An 18,358-nucleotide genomic window follows, 5' to 3' on the forward strand; every position below is an offset into this window, starting at 1 on the left:
ATAGTATGTTTGGGTTTTGCGCCGAAAACAATCTTTTATTTTATGATTCCTTTTTCCAACCAAATAATTTCAAAACACAAAATGTTCTGCAATCAATGCGTCGAAATGTTTCCATCCAAGAATTTATAAAAGAAAATATAATTGTCTTTTTGGATATTTGTGCACATTTAATCTTAATCTCTTTGTGGAAAATCCAAATATAGTACCAGCTTACTAGCAGCATTGTTATATTTTAATTTTTCGTAGCATACTTCCAGGCGATTAATCGATACACAAACAAAAAATAATTTATCACTTCTAAAATATTTGTTTTATTAAAATCTGTGTTGAGTATTGGACGATAATGTGAAATCTGTGGAATTAAAGATCCAAGAAATCTCTACATGCTTACTTATTTCAGCCTTATGAAAATTCGTATTTTTGTTAGAATTTCTCATTGTGGAAAATACAAATATGATTTTCAATTTTCGAAGCATACTTATGGACGCATTCAAATGAAAAAAAATAACAAAACAATTTATCACATCAAACATATTTTTGTTTATAAAATCTGTGTTAAGGATTGTACGATGATGTGAAAAAAATAATGATCCTAAAAATCTTTGGTTACTCAGCCTTATAAAACTTCGTTTCAGTCGTCAAATTGTTGTGGAAAATCCAAATATAGTATCAGCTCGCTTTATTAGAATTTCTGAAATCCGCAAAGATTTTACATTTTTCGTAGCATATTTGTAGGCGCTTTCAAATAAAACAAAAATAATTTATCACTTCGAATATATGTTTTTTTAATCAAAAACTGTGTTGAAGTTTGTACAATGATGTGAAAAAACATAATAGATATCTTTGTAGGCTTTTTGATTGGCGTTCGTTCGTTTCAGTTGACAAATGTCCCAACAAAAAAAAAAAAAAAGTGTCGCCAAAAAAGTAATGAAAATGTTCTTTTTGGATCCGGAAGTGGTGCAAAATTGCCGCAGAAGCGATGAATTTAACATGGGCTTGTCATAGGACGGAAGTCCTATGAATTTGCACCGTTGCGCTGAATTTGCATTATTTCATTAGGTGTGATCCGAATTCAATGTTTTGGATGTAAATTAAAAAATTCTGTGATATTTTGTCAAATAAATAATTTTTATAATTTTTAATGGATTCTGACGCTTATTGGGAACGTTTGACCTCAAATATTTTCAAAAATACACAATTTTTTCACATTGGATGTAGATTTTTTTCGACATAATTTTAATAATTGTACCATTTTATGAATTCTTACTCTCTTTTTAACCTATTTGAAAAAAAAAAAAAAGAAAACTTACGCATTAAAAATATGAAAAAAGCATGTTATAAAAAATTTAATAAAAAGAACTTCCTGTGGAGTTAAAATAAAGAACATCATTGAGAGTACATCTTCTGGAAGTGCTTTAAAGTTGTTCCTCTGGAAGAACTTCCAAAATTTTTTGCTGGGTATCTATAGCGATTTTTGTGGGTTGATGACGAAAAGAGCTATAAGATCCGATGACATAAAACAATTCATATGATTTGAAATTTAATTCTATGAATTTTTACCGGCATGAGCACGAGAAGTAAAATAGGGAATTTTTCCTTCTAGAATTAAATCGGGAGTCCGGTTTTTTGTAGATTAAAAAAACTCCTCACTGATACGAACCACTCCTATTTGAACATAATCTACCTATAGATTTGAGCTTCCAGGCAAATCGGATAAAAATTGCGGTGTGTAGAAGCCCATGATCTCCCAAATCGGGAGATCGGTCTTTGTGGGGGCTATACCAAAACATGGACCGATACACACCATATTTGGCACGGCTACTTGTGGACCTAAAATACCTATAAATTTCCAATTTCAAGCAAATGGTATCCCAAAATCGCGGTGTGAAAAAAAAACCCAGAAGTCAAATCGGGGCTATACAAACGTTATATCACAACCTGGACCGCTATAGCCCATCTTCGAACTTAACTCGCTTGCAGACACAAAAGAATCTGTGCCAAATTTCAGGACGATAGCGCTATTTTTGAAAGTTGTAGCGTGATTACAATAGACAGACAAATGGACGCCTTAGAAATTCTCCCCGATCAAGAACATATACCTTATATACACTGAAAAAAAGTCCGTAATTAAACAAACGCTAATTTTAATTTGGTTTTTTGCAAAAAAATATTTGTTTGTATTTAAATTTTATTATTTTTTCGAATTTTTCCACAGCCCAATGAAATTTTCCTTTCCCTGCTAAGTATGTCTCAAACATTTTATGAACTAAACGTGGGTATAAAGTTCAATGACCGTACACACATAAGTTCAATATGAACTAAGCAAAAAAAAAATGTTCGTACGATTCCCAAAATTAGTAATAATGAACTACTGTGTGCTTAAAATTGTCATGATTTGGCGCCAATGATTAACTTCTTTACTTTTAGTTCATGTTTTTTTTTCTACCAGGTATACCGGTATGAAGTGAGCGCCAAGATACGATAGGGAACATTTGTTATGAACGAGCCCTTATTTTTTGTATACCCTCCACCATAGGATGGGGGATATATTAACTTTGTCATTCCGTTTGTAACACATTGAAATATTGCAAAAGACCCCATAAAGTATATAACATATATTCTGGGTCGTGGTGCAATTCTGCGTCGATCTAAGCATGTACGTCGTCCGTCCGTCTGTTGAGTTCACGCTAACTTCCGAACGAAACAAGATATCGACTTGAAACTTGGCAAAAATAGTTGTTATTGATGTAGGTCGGATGGTATTGCAAATGGGCCATACCGGTCCACTTTTACGTATAGTCCCCATATGAACCGATCCCCAGATTTCGCTTGCGGAGCCTCTAAGAGAACCATATTTCATCCGATCTGGCTGAACTTTGGTACATGGTGTTAGTATAGGGTCTCTAATAACCAAGAAAAATTGGTCCATATCGGTCCATAATTATATATAGCCCCCATATAAACCGATCCCCAGATTTGGCTTACGGAGCCTCAAAGAGAAGTAAATTTCATCCGATCCGGTTGAAATTTGGTACATGGTGTTAGTATACGGTCTCAAAGAACCATGCAAAAATTGGTCCATATCGGTCCATAATTATATATAGCCCCCATATAAACCGATCCCCAGATTTGGCTTACGGAGCCTCAAAGAGAAGTAAATTTCATCCGATCCGGTTGAAATTTGGTACATGGTGTTAGTATACGGTCTCAAAGAACCATGCAAAAATTGATCCATATCGGTCCATAATTATATATAGCCCCCATATAAACCAATCCCCAGATTTCGTTTGCGGATCCCCTAAGAGAAGCATATTTCATCCGATCTGGCTGAAATTTGGTACATGGTGTTAGTATATGATCTTTAACAACCATGCAAAAATTTATCCATATCCATCCATAATTATATATAGCCCCCATATAAACCGATCCCCAGATTTCGCTTGCGGAGTCTCTAAGAGAACCATATTTCATCCGATCTGGCTGAATTTTGGTACATGGTGTATGTGTATGGTCTCTAACAACCATGCAAAAATTTATCCATATCGGTCCATAATTATATATAGCCTAACCTAACCTAACCATGCAAAAATTTATCCATATCCATCCATAATTATATATAGCCCCCATATAAGCCGATCCCCAGATTTCGCTTGCGGAGCCTCTAAGAGAAGCATATTTCATCCGATCTGGCTGAAATTTGGTAGGTGGTGTTAGTATACGGTCTCCAAGAACCATGCAAAAATTGATCCATATCGGTCGATAATTATATACAGTCCCCATATAAACCGATCCCCAGATTTGGTTTGCGGAACCTCTAAGAGAAGCAAACTTCATCCGATCCGGCTAAAATTTGGTTGGGGGTGTTAGTATGTGGTCTCTAATAACCGTGCAAAAATTAGTCCATAATTATGTATAGCCCCCATATGAACCGATCCCCAGATTTAACCTCCGGAGCCTCATGGAGGGGCAAATTTCACCCGGTCCGGTTGATATTTGGTACGTGGTGTTAGTACAAAACAACAATCATGCCAAAATTGGTACATATCGGTCCATAATCATATATAGCCCCCACATAAACCGACCCCCTGATTTGGTTTTGGAGCCTTTTGGAGCAGCAAATTTCATCCGATCCGGCTGAAATTTGGTAGGTGGTGTTAGTATGTGGTCTCTAATAACCATGCAAAAATTGGTCCATATCGCTCCATAATTATATATAGACCTCATATAAACCGATCCCCAGATTTGGATTGCGGAGAATCTAAGAGAAGCAAATTTCATCCGATCCGGTTGAAATTTGGTACATGGTGTTAGTATATGGCCGCTAACAACCATGCCAAACTAGGTCCATATCGGTCTATAGTTATATATAGCCCTCCGATAAACCGATCCCCAATCACACAAAAATTGGTTCATATCGGTTCCCAATTGTACAATGCCCCCATATAAAGCGACCCCCATATTTCGATTCTGGCTCTCTAATTCCCGGGAAAAAGTGCATATCGGTTTGTCTAATATATATGGACTATGGACTATCTTACAATTTAGAAGACGGTGTTGAGATACCTTGCAATCGGTAAGTATTTCCACAACCCAAGTAACTCGATTGTAGATGACAGTCTTTAGTAGAAGTTTCTACGCAATCCATGGTGGAGGGTACAAAAGATTCGGCCTGGCCGAACTTACGGCCGTATATACTATTTTTTTTTTTCGTTTGCTCTGACATCTGTGAATACATCAAGTCATTCAACAGATAACATCGTATTTTTTTCATCGTGTTAAAAATTTGAATTTGCGGAAAGCATTAATTTTTTGTTTTGTGAACTGCAGTTAAAAAAGACATCAGGGTATTAAATTTTGCTGGTTTTGTGGAATTCTCAAAATGTGAAGTATAATTTAGTTCAATTTTCGCATAAGGTTGTTCATTCATCCTCGAAATGTATATTTTGATGTGGTAGAAACGGAATGGCAAAATTATAATACCGCCATCACCATGTACATTTGTCTACAATTTCTTCTATTAAGGATATATTGGGGATATTTTATTTTGTTTGTCTGGATAAAACTTTTGTTTATAATTAGTTTATAAACATTAGTTGTTTAAAAATCCGTTAAATGGAGATATCTTGACGACTTTCAAAATATTCTAATTTTTTTTTTCATTATTTGTTTTGTTTTTATATATATATATATATATATATATATATATATATATATATATATATATATATATATATATATATATATATATATATATATATATATATATATATATATATATGTATATAAAAACAAGTCTGTCATCACATACATATGTTTTACATTATATTGCGTTTCAAATATGTGAATGAATGAATGTGCGTTTTAAAACCTAAACTTTTTGTAAACATTTTTCTATATAAATATATGGAATTAAAACAAAATAGAAAAACAAAACAATAAAATTACAGAAAAAAATGCATTTACAAATACACATACATAGCTCGTGTGGTGCTTTTTGTTTTGTCAAAGAAATTGCATAAAAATTAAGTTTTTTCTCAAAAGAGAATTTTGCACATTCACATTAGCAGGTAGGTGTTTTTACTTTTATTTTTGTTTTGATTGCAAATTCTTCTTTTGGGTTTACTAAACAATATTTGTATTTTTTGTTATACTCGTACTTCACAAAAGAAATGACTATCCCATGACTAATCATTCTTTTTTGAAAATAGAATGCGAGTACTACGATATGGTATTCACTGGATGGACTACGAGCCAAACAGCCAATAGACAGAATTTAAAATATTTTAATTTTTATGCATTTCCATGCATGCGCATGTAAAAATTTTCACTACGTAATGCGTTTTAATTTTTATTTAATGAGTTTCTATGGCAAAGGTAATTATTGAATATATTATTGTTACATTTTTAGTTAAACAAATAAGTGAAAACGGTGCTAAATTCGGTTGGTTATATTGGTTAAGTTAGATATAATAGGCCAAACGGACGAAAAAGACTGTTTTCCATATGTTTGGGTGTAAAAATGATATGTTTGGAACTCAAATGTTTTAACATAATATTTTGAAGTACAAAAATATAATGTTTATAAACTAGCATAACATGTTTGGGACATATATGCTAATATGTAATAGAACATATTATGTTTGTAAATATAATATGCTTAGATGCAAACATATATTAATTTAGAAATGGCCTATAAACATATATGTGTATAGAGAGACCTAGATAATATGCCGCAAGTAAAATAACGGAAGTAACCAATTGACGCCTTAAAAATATATCCACACAAAGAAAATTTCATTAACATTTTTTTCTACCAGTGTATGCCCTAAGGTGAAACATAATATGTTTGAACAATACAAACAATATTTTGTTTGGACCAATCCTGAAAATATATATGCTTGAAGCAACAGGTGTTTGGGGTATATGTTACAGAAACGATTTTTTTTGAGGGTGCAGATATTTTAAATTTTTTCATTGAGGCAAACAAATATTTATTGTATTCATTAATAATTTTCATTTATCTAAATTGTTAACAGGTTGGCGGATCAGTCCCCGGTCTGACACATAGATGGCGTCGCTAGTATTAAATGCATATTATTTTTATATAGTACCAACCTTCAAATGATTCGTGTTAAAATTTGACGTCTGTAAGTCAAATAGTTTGTGAGATAGAGCGTCTTTGGTAAAGCAACTTGTGTTATTGTAAAAAAATGGAAAAAAGGAGTTTCGTGTTTTGATAAAATACTGTTTTCTGAAGGGAAAAAATACGGTGGAAAACCTATTTTTCCCTTCCTTCCCTTGGACTCTGCCCCAGGGAAATCAACAATAATTGATTGGTATGCAAAATTCAAGCGTGGTGAAATGAGCACGGAGGACGGTGAACACAGTGGACGCCCGAAAGAGGTGGTTACCGACGAAAACATCAAAAAAATCCACAAAGTGATTTTGAATGACCGTCAAATGAAGTTGATCGAGATAGCAGAGGCCTTAAAGATATCAAAGGAACATGTTGGTCATATCATTCATCAATATTTGGATATGCGGAAGCTCTGTGCAAAATGGGTGCCGCGCGAGCTCACATTTGACCAAAAACAACAACGTGTTGATGATTCTGAGCGGTGTTTGCAGCTGTTAACTCGTAATACACCCGAGTTTTTCCGTCGATTTGTGACAACGGATGAAACATGGCTCCATCACTACACTCCTGAGTCCAATCGACAGTCGGCTGAGTGGACAGCGACCGGTGAACCGTCTCCGAAGCGTGGAAAGACTCAAAAGTCCGCTGGCAAAGTAATGGCCTCTGTTTTTTGGGATTCGCATGGAATAATTTTTATCGATTATCTTGAGAAGGGAAAAACCATCAACAGTGACTATTATATGGCGTTATTGGAGCGTTTGAAGGTCGAAATCGCGGCAAAACGGCCCCATATGAAGAAGAAAAATGTGTTGTTCCACCAAGACAACGCACCGTGCCACAAGTCATTGAGAACGATGGAAAAATTCATGAATTGGGCTTCGAATTGCTTCCCCACCCACCGTATTCTCCAGATCTGGCCCCCAGCGACTTTTTCTTGTTCTCAGACCTCAAAAGGATGCTCGCAGGGAAAAAATTTAGATGCAATGAAGAGGTGATCGCCGAACCTGAGGCCTATTTTGAGGCAAAACCGAAGGAGTACTACCAAAATGGTATCAAAAAATTGGAAGGTCGTTATAATCGTTGTATCGCTCTTGAAAAAAAAAATGTGTTTTTCTTTGTTAGACAGGGGACTTATCAGCCAGCCTGTTAATTGTCTTAATCTTGTTTAAAATCGTCTGACATGTTATCGGGTTTCAAGAAAATTGCCCTTAACGTTATGTTACTAATTAGTCCTACATTTAACATAGCCTTTCATATTAATGTGTATGAAGATAAATTCGAAATTAAAATTGTGGCAGAGGCATTAGCCGAGACACGAACCAGCACATTCAATATAATTTTGAATTCGAATTTAATTTAAAAATTCGAATTTATTTTTTTTTTAATTCGAATTTAATTAATTGAAAGTCAATTAAAAAATAATTAATCCAATTAAAAAATTTATTGATACTATTAATTTTTGTGATTGATTTTTATTTCAATTAAAAAATTTGTTAAATCAATAAAATTCTTACTTGAATATTTTTTAGAACTCAATTAAGACTTTAATTGGAAAAATTTTCGTGAAAATTTTTTTTCTGTGTTGGCACCGAATGACTTCATTTTATTCATTTTTTTCTCTTTTTATTGTAATTTTTTATTCCTTTTTTTATAAAATGACAGGTCCAAGTTTTTCGAAACCTGAAGAAGCGGTGGATGCGTTCAGAATGCATGTTTTGGAGATAACTCAATCAAAGTGGAAAAGTACCTCAACAATTTGTTCCAACGTATGCAAAAGTGTTTAGATCGTAACCCTTAAATGCACAAGATCACCGATTCCTCCAAAAAAATATATAATATGGTTAAAAAAAAAACATCTGCATACCACATTTTTTTTTTAACTGTGCTTTTTTTTTTTGAAGAAAATTGTATTTTAAAAAATACAGTGCGCATTAAACTAAGTTTTTATTTACAAATATACAATTTAATTTTAGTAGTGAATAGATATATTTTTACACCACATAGTTTTTTACCAACTTTACTTTCATCTCTGATAAATATTTTTTAACTTGCAATTTGTTGTCAAAATTTGATTTGTAATTTTAACTGCAGATTACTGAGTAACATCAAATTTTTCGGAAAAATATATTTTTATAAATAGCGTTATGATGTATAGAATTCAGTCAAAATTTTAAGACGTAAGAATTTTTTCTGTTTGTATCTTAAAAGATACAGTGCGCATTTAAGGGTTAATGAGGAATCTTTTGAAAAATAATACAACGGTTTTCGATGATTAACTCATTTGTTGTTGTTCTCAAATCCCAATTTTATATTTTGGCAACCATCGTATGTTCCATAATACTGTTTTGTATTTCCAATAAGATCAAGGTACAATAGCGTTTATAAAATATCGGGAACATCAACATTGATTGGCACCATCAATAGATCATGATTTGACATCTAAGATATTTCATCATTGTGTTTATTTATTTACTTTTTTTTTGTTCAATGCCATGAAGCTTTTCACTTGTTCTCAGAAGTAGACCACTTTCTATCTATAAAGTTTTGAATATTATATTCACTAATATCATCTTATAAAGAAGTCTATAGAAAATCTTGGCAACTTTTTTTTTTTGTTTTTTGATTGAAGGAAATACAAAATTTTTTGGCATATGGGTTTAAAATTTTCTTCACTTTGTTATTTTTATTATTTTTTCTCCTGTAATATTTTTTATTAGTAATATACAATATTATGTCATTTTCTATTTTATTTTTATTTTCATATACATAACAACATCTCAATACTACGCACTTTTTAGAGATCTTTACTAAACGAATGTATTTGTTGTATTTTCACTTAATATTATTTTCACATAAATTCTACAAGTTTTATTTTTTTGTTATTTATTTATATTATTTTCCGCCAAATTTTTCTTATAACGTTTCATATAAAAATATTTTATTAATATTTCTTTTCTCAAATTTGTTTTATTCGAAAGTTTATTTCTTTTCCGCTTGAAATGCGTATCTATCGTCTTTTATCACTAAACTCAGACTAATTTAAGTGTTTTGTTAATAAATTCGCATTTACCTCGTCGCTCTCTGCTGCTGCTGCTACTACTATGTAGTGGTTGTTCCTCCACATAAAATAACAAAATAATACAAAAATAAAAAAATAAAAAACAAAACTAAATGTATGATGAAATCGGAAGAACAGCAACAACAGTAAAATGAAAACAAAAGGGGCCAATATAACTGACGATGTTGTTATCACAGAAAAACACGTCCAAAGAGTTGTTGGTAGATCTTTTCTTGGGCATTGCGTTTGAAGACGGCAACGACAACGACGACGACGACTATTCGTCTGTCCGTTGGTCTGCTGATTCAATGTTGATATTTACATTAGCTTTTTTTTCTTCGTTTGCGAAGGCAATATAAATATTGCGTTTCAGACCATGTTAACATAGTGGGAGAGAAAGAGCAAATTCAGGGAGTAAGAGAGCATATTCTGAGGGTAAGAGAACACAAAGTGTTTAGGAAACGGTATTAGTTAATCGCCCATTTAAGAAGAGGGTAATGTTTGTTTCCCCCATTGTTTCTTTGTTTTTTTTTTCTACCCTGTTATCAGCAAATTTGCCAATACTCAACAAAAGATTAGAACAAATTCACCGTCTATATTATTCTATAAAGCTAGAGTTACTTTTTAATATATTGTGACTCAATGCTTGAGGAGGTTTCTTGTTTAGCACTTTGACGTGAAGGTTTTATACGTTTGATTTCCACAATAAAAAAAAAAAAACATGAGTAGTTTTACAGTGAATGTTAATAACAGTCTTTGGAATTGTAATAAGGGAGAAACGATTGTGTGAGCGTTGCAACAACAAGCCAAGAGTACATTTTCTCGTAAAACGATTGATTAGATGCCCAAAGTTTAAACAATGGAGATGGGAACGTGAGTTATATTTAATATTAAGTGTAGTCGAAAGGTATGCATTATTTTTCCAATAGATGGCGTTATTTCCGATACAAGTATATACGACCCTAAGATCGGCCAGGACGAATCCTATGTACCCACCACCATGGATTGCGTAGAAACTTCTAATAAAGACGGTCATCCACAATTAAATTACTTGGGTTGCGGCCGATGGCATCACCTTCTAAATTGTAAGTTAGTCCATGCGGGATATATATTAGACAAAAAAAGGTCGATTAAATACGTATATATTCAGTTCTTGACCGGTATATATAGAGAAGAAATAATTACGAACCGATATGAACTTTTGAGGGGTAATTATAGGCCAGAATTGAAATATGGAAATATTTTATAGGGGCTATATACAATTATGAAAACGAGTCTACCAAAAATAGCAGATTTTTTACTGTTTGGTAGATTGGTAGAGTTCTTGATGTTTTGGAAGATTTTGCGAAATATTCCTCTCCAACTAAGAGGTGCTTCATAAATTGTCTACAGAATTGTGGCATTGTTGTTATCGGCCATATTCTAGCGCAATGTACCAAATTTCAACGGGATGGGATGAATTTTGCTCCTTCCGGAGGTCAAATCTGGGGATCGGTTTATATGGGATGAATTTTGCTCCTTCCGGAGGTCAAATCTGGGGATCGGTTTATATGGGGGCTATATATAATTATGGACCGATATGGATCAATTTTTGCATGGTTATTAGAGACCATATACTAACACCACGTACTACGTTTCAACCGGATCGGATCAATTTTGCTCCTTCAAGAGGCTCCGGAGGTCAAATCTGGGGATCGGTTTATATGGGGGCTATATATAATTATTAACCGATATGGGCCAATTTTTGCATGGTTGTTGGAGACCATGTACTAACACCACGTACTACGTTTCAACCGGATCGGATGAATTTTGCTCCTCCAAGGGGCTCTGGAGGTCAAATCTGGGGATCGGTTTATATGTGGGCTATATATAATTATGGACCTATTTGGACCAATTTTTACATGGTTGTTAGAGACCATATACTAACACCATGTGCCGAATTTCAGCCGGATAGGACGAATTTTGCTCCTCCAAGAGGCTCCGGAGGTCAAATCTGGGGATCGGTTTATATGGGGGCTATATATAATTATGGACCAATTTTTGCATGGTTGTTAGAGATCATATATTAACACCATGTACCAAATTTCAGCATGATCGGATGAAATTTGCTTCTCTTAGAGGCTCCGCAAGCCAAATCAGGGGGTCCGTTTATATGGCTATATGTAAAAGTGAACCGATATGGCCCAGTTGCAATACCATCCGACCTACATCAATAACAACTACTAGTGCCAAGTTTCAATTCGATAGCTGGTTTCGTTCGGAAGTTAGCGTGATTTCAACAGACGGACGGACATGCTTACACGGACGAAAAAGACTGTTTTTCATATGTTTGGGTATACAAATTATATGTTTGGAACTCAAATTGTTTAACACAGTATTTTTAAGCGCAAGCATATAATGTTCATAAACTAGCATAACATTTTTGGGACATATATGTTAGAACATATTATGTTTGGGATATAAAATGCTTGTAAATATAAAATGCTTGGATCCAAACATATATTATAAATATATATGTGTTTAGAAAGAGAGACCTAGAGAGTATGCTGCAAGTAAAATAATGGAAGTAACCAATTGACGCCTTTAAAATATGTATACACAAAGAAAATTTCATTAATTTTTTTTTACCACTGTATGCCTGAGGTTAAACATAATATGTTTTAACAATACAAGCAATATTTTATTTGGACCAATCCTGAAAATATATATGCTTGTAGCAAAATGTGTTTGGGGCATATGTTACAGAGGCGATTTTTTTAGGGTGTAGATCGACTCAGATTATATTACCCTCCTGGTGGAGGGTATAATCTAATTTTCGTTTTATCCGAATATCCCAATTTCGATTTTTTAATTTTGCTCAAAACCGATTAACCGACTTAAACCGAACAAAAAATAAACATTAGTGAAAATGAGTTTTTAACACTCATTTTATTCTATAAAACATGCAATTAACAACTCATTGTAATAAAATGAACAAATTAAGGATAAATTCATGCTGTTTTTCCTGTGTGATGGGAAAAAGTAGTGCCGTAAAGGTGCTTTCTTTCCACACTGAAAAAACAGTGAACCCACCAGGAAAGATAACTTTCGATTAATTTTAGAAAATTTGGAACTTTTTTAGAAAATTTTAACTAAACGGTATTACAAGCGCTGGCATCACTCCGATATGGCAAAAATAAGTAAATATTTTTCGACATATTCAAGAAAATTTATTAGACATAACTAAATTTTTTCAGTAGTTAAAGAAAATTTTGTAGTTTTAAGAGAAATCTTGGAGTTCAAAATTGCAAGAATGTCTTTAGTGACATACGAAGTTCACGATGGACACATTTTTGGTAAAATTTACAAATTTAAAGAAATAATGAACTATTTTGTAAGAAATACGAAATTAGGAAATCTTTATGCTTTATTTGTGTATAACTTTTTCCCGTTTTTTAGTTCATTTAACTAACATACGCAAAAAATTATTTGACTAAAATAAACTTTTTCCAAACATAATGATTCTATGAACTAATATAAAGTTAATATGGCTTTAGTGAAATAGAGAGTTCACTTTTTTTTGAGTGCATGTGATTTTTTCATTTTTTTTTTTTTTTTTGTGAAAATACTCGTTTACTGATGGTATATGTCGGTCTGTACGTCTTCATTGCATTGTAAATACTAAAATTTTTTTTTTTCTTTTCTGAGGAGCGAAATTTTAGACCAACGATTTTTTTAAAATGTTTTTTAAAGGCAAATAAAAAAGATTTGAGAAAATCGGCAAATCACTTCTAATAAATTAGGATTTATTTGCTCTCAAAGAAAGGACTTTACAACAAAGCGGAATTTCGTTCCGGAGGAAATTATTTTTTGTTATCTCTTCAGTTTTACGAAAAATGTGAAATCGTCGAAGATAAAATGGTGCAATAAGACATTATTTTGTGCTATTTGGTGAAAACGTCTTGTAAATAGTCAGTTCCTCATTCCTCTCGTCCTCAGTACCTCTTTAGAAAAAGTTCAACTTTCGGAAGAAATATATGTCAAAGTGGATAAGAATTTCGTTAAAATTTAGAAAAACGATGGTCACACTCAGGTTTTTGCGATGAACCGAAAATGCCAAATTTTTCACTGTCCAGTTTCGGTTCATATAATTGAATTCGATTAACCGGTGTCGGTTTTAGCGTGCATCAAAGATTATAAAGCTAAATACATTATCCCAGCAAAAAAAAATTGGAAGTTGTTCCACAAACATTTCTTTTAAAGCACATCCCGGAATCCCCCATCAATTTGTTTCCACTTCCCATGCAGTCCTTTTGGACAAGTCCACAAACATTTCTTTTAAAGCGCATCCCTTCATCCCCTACACGCAAAGAAACAACACGTTTGGAAAATTTTAAACTTTTATCACCAAAAAAATTCGTTTGGTACAAAATTTTTATTTTTTCAATAAAAAAAATTATTTTTGAACCAACAACACAGTCCATTTCGTTTATCTTAAGCACTGTTCTTTTCAGACTTTAAGTCTTTAATAAGACACATTTTACAGTTTCATAGTATAAATTTAATATAGTATGTAATGTTGAACACCTTTCCGGAATCTTCCGAACATATTTGGAATGCCCGTGTAAAAGTATTACTACTGATATATGTACGAGGAAGTTGTTACCAATTTGACGCAGGCATACTTGTACTCATACCTGGTAATAGGAGTTTTTGCTGGGTAATGTTTGTATTACAGGAGAAAATCTCTAATGGCGATTTCGATTGGTAAAAAAGGTGCAACATTCTCGAAATTGATTGCAACATATCAAGGACACTGTCATAGATTTTGGATCCTTTATACCTCACAATATTATAAATTAACAATAACTTTAGAATTACACTATCATTTGGGCGAAATGTCAATTAGGGAAAAAGTAGTGTAACACCAAGACAACATATTTTTTGCGAATCGAAAACGCCCTAAGAAAAAGGTTTTCTACCATGTCAACAAAATCGGTTGGCTACCAATTTGTACGACAGAGTAGGGTAACTCATCTCTCAGGGTGACCGACCCTACACCAAAAATTGCATTGAATTTCCATTCCAATGAAATTATGTTTAAAATTTGTTGCTCTGTCTAAGCCAATGGACCTTTCCTTATTATATACATATAAGAATTTCTTTCTCCTAGAAACCTGAAGCCTATATACCAGCTTCAAAACAACAAATTCGAATTTCTTATATTGCAGTAATATAAACAAAAAAAAAAAAAACAATTTTAAAATTCCCCATAAATTGAATCAGACCATATGCCATTCTTCCTGTAACTTTATTCTGCACAAAAAAAAATTATATTTGAATTTCAATAGGAATTGGATTTCACTGTTATTGACTATGTCACGTTTTTTGCTTTATTAAAGATACTCGTATATATTTCACAAAGGCCACAAATGATTGAAATAGCAAAAAAAATGTTTCTGTTTATTCCAAATCATCTAGCTATAGTCAACAGACATTGTGGCGTATTCGCTTTTAAGCACATACGTTAGCAGTTTTTTGTGTTTTTGGTGCATGAAATGTTTTTCGATGTTGAGTTCTTTTTTTTACGTCAAATGCATTTAAAATAAAATTGAAATTGAATAAATTTTTTCCGACTGTTGGATTTTAGCTAGCTGCGGGCGGGTAGTTGGTTGGCGAAATCTATTATGGTCGTTTTTGTCTTTCTCTCTCTCTATAGTTTGCGATTATGGTATTTTTTGCTAACTTAGCAGTTTGTGTAATGATATGAAATTAAAAGTGATTAATTAGAACAATAGTCTTTTTGTGTTGTTGATTTCAAATGACAGTTGCCAGAAGGGGTTATTATTCGATGCTGATTAAATATTTATTCGGCTATCAATTACTGGGCTCCAAAATCACGAAATATTAGTGTGGCTTATCATTGTGGAATAGAAGACGATTATTTTAAAATTAAGGGCGATTTCGTTTCTGCGAAAAAGTGTTGCCCTAGTGTTACATTACTATTTTCTCGTATTTTTTTCGCCTAAATTATGTCATTCTAAGGCTATTGCTAATTTGTAATAAATTGGTGGATATTAAATCAAAAGCTAGGGCAAAGTTGTTTATATTTCGAAAATATTGCACTTTTTATTAGAATCGAAACTCCAATACTATTCTTCAAAGATATGCAATTAAATATTGAATAAAAAAAAAAAACAAGTAAATAAGTCATATAAGCAGTGTTACCGTTGTGCCACTTTAGTCGCAAATTTATCACTTTTTTTAAGCAGTGATACTTTTGTGCTACCTTTCTGTTGTGTCACTAACGGCCATTTTCATGTATCTCCGTTAGACTTTAACTCCCAGTTAACAGAAAGTAAAATCGAAATATCTTCTCTCCGGTTAACTGAAACATTTTTAGCAGTTAAGTTCCTAACTGGCGTATGGAATATATAGACATGATAACAGACATGTTCATAGTACGGTTTACAAGTTCGTTAGCTAAGGTAGCACTAACGGAGCTTCCTGAAACTGGGGGTAAATGTTATACGTTTTACTATTTTGCGCCACTCTTTTCTCATTCTGTGACACTTTTTAATTACATTAATTTATGCTGTAAAATATATATCACTTTTCGATCGCCATTAGCGCTTTTTCTTAACAAATAATCGAGTTCACGAGTCGAATAATTCATTTGTGAGAAATTTTCTATAGTAGATAAACCTGGTTAAATAAAATTAAAATTAAAAAAAATCCACAAATTTTCAACTAAATGGAGATAAATTTAATGGTAGACTAGTTAAAATCTACATTAAAAAATAGATAGTTCCACGCAACAATGGGTTTAATTGTTGAATTATAAATGTGCTTAATTGTTGAATTTTTTATATGAAAAGGTATGCCACTGTTTTACAATGAGTGAGCCACCTTTTATGAACTGTGACACTTTTTGTGCCACTTTAATTATTTTTTTAATTGATTCAATTAAACATTTTATTGATATTGATTCAAAAAAAAAAAACAATTAGTTTTTTAATTGAATCAATTAAAAATGTAATTGATATTGATTGCAAAAATCAACAAATTAATTGTCTAATTGATTCAATCAAAAATTTAATTGATGTCGATTGGAAAACTCAATCAGTTTTTTAATTGATTTATATTTAGTTACACTTCAATCGAATTTCCAATTAACTTTTTAATTATTGAGTTTTGCAATCGAAATCGATTACATTTTCTAATTAAATGGCTAATTGGAACAATTTACTGTTTAATAAAAATCACGAAAATTTTCACTCAATTTTCACTCAATTTGTGTTCTTAGTTTGATTAAAAAATAAATGTATCAATTAATTTTTTAATTAACGACGTAACAATTTTCATTCTCTTTCCGTATAGGCTTTGTTTTTTATATTTCTTGATAAATTAATTGTCTCAATAATTGTTTTTATAAAAAAAAAATAATAAATATTTAACTGACTTAGTCTTTCGAGTTTGATTAAAAAAACTCATTATATCATATATATTTGATTAAAAAACTCATTATATCAATTAATTTTTTGATCAAAAAATTTAAAAATTTTACCTAATTGACGTACTGTTTCGAGTTTGATTAAAAAGTTAATTGTATCAATTAATTTACTAATTGAAAACGCTTTCATCTTCAATTGACTTGAGCTTCAATTGAAGTTATTTGGGCGATATTTTGTCTATGATATATAATCTGATTTTGTCCTATGTCAATCAAATCCTCACATATACGGAATTGGATACGTATACTAGTCCGTAATCCTAATTGAATTCGGATCACGGTTGTCACAGTGGGTAGAATTCTACCAAAAATGGTAGCTTTTTTACTGTTTCGTAGATTGGTAGAATTCTTGATGTTTTGGTAGATTTTACAAAATATTCCACTCCAATTAATAAAAACCAAATTTTCAATAGAAAAAAATTGACAAAAACAGTTAAAAAATTAAATTGTGGCAAAAATTTCTATAGAATTGACAAAATTTTTTATAGGAATACAATTTTGACAAAATTTTGTATATAATTAAAATGTCAAAAATTTCTATAGAATTAAAATTTTGACAAAATTTTCTATAGAATTAAAATGTTTACAAAATTTCCTATAGAAATAAAATATTTATTGTTGTTTTTGATCTCAGCTTAAAACCATACGTTGACTAAACTACAAGTGTAGCTTAACCAACAGAGGAAAAGTATTTTTCAAAAGAATGAAGATAGAGGAAACACGCTCAAAAACAAACCCAGCCAACTACATTCAAATCGATGATTTGAGTTTGGCAAAGGAAAAGAGATATGATTGCAAATTTGCCTAGGCAGTAGCCGACTATCAAACCTTTTTTCGGAAGGTTCAAGTGTAGTTCACTTTGGGTTGAGTGAATTACTCGAATTTATTCTGATTGTTTTGCTGCAAGTAGAGGATGCTGATGAGGAATGTGGTAATTCCGAAACAGCTGTACATCCAACCATCTATAGAAATAATATTTTGATAATTTTGAAAAAAATTTCTATAGAAATAAAATTTTGACAAAATTCACTATAGAAATAAAATATTGACAAAATTCACTATAGAAATAAAATTTTAACAAAATTTTCTATAGAAATAAAATTTTGACAAAATTTTCTATAGAAATATAATTTTGTGAAAATTTTCTTTAGAACTAAAATTTTGTTAAAAT

General features: G+C 31.9%; 1 protein-coding gene across 7 annotated transcripts in view; it reads right to left on the reverse strand.

Moving 5' to 3' along the window:
* rudhira (breast carcinoma-amplified sequence 3 protein rudhira) overlaps window positions 1–18,358 on the reverse strand; it is a 113,089-nt gene that overhangs the window by 28,763 nt on the left and 65,968 nt on the right. The window contains exon 1 of one of the 7 annotated variants that reach the window (XM_075298539.1): window positions 9,708–10,299. The exons of 5 other annotated variants lie outside the window; for them this stretch is intronic. The gene's annotated coding sequence lies outside the window, so the exon portion shown is untranslated. Of the gene's footprint in view, window positions 1–9,428; window positions 9,666–9,707; window positions 10,300–18,358 lie in introns of those variants that run through there. One more of the 7 variants, XM_075298537.1, reaches the window with a different exon arrangement.

Source organism: Haematobia irritans, chromosome 3 (genome assembly GCF_050003625.1).
Source record: "Haematobia irritans isolate KBUSLIRL chromosome 3, ASM5000362v1, whole genome shotgun sequence".
NCBI classification, from domain to species: Eukaryota; Metazoa; Arthropoda; class Insecta; order Diptera; family Muscidae; genus Haematobia; species Haematobia irritans.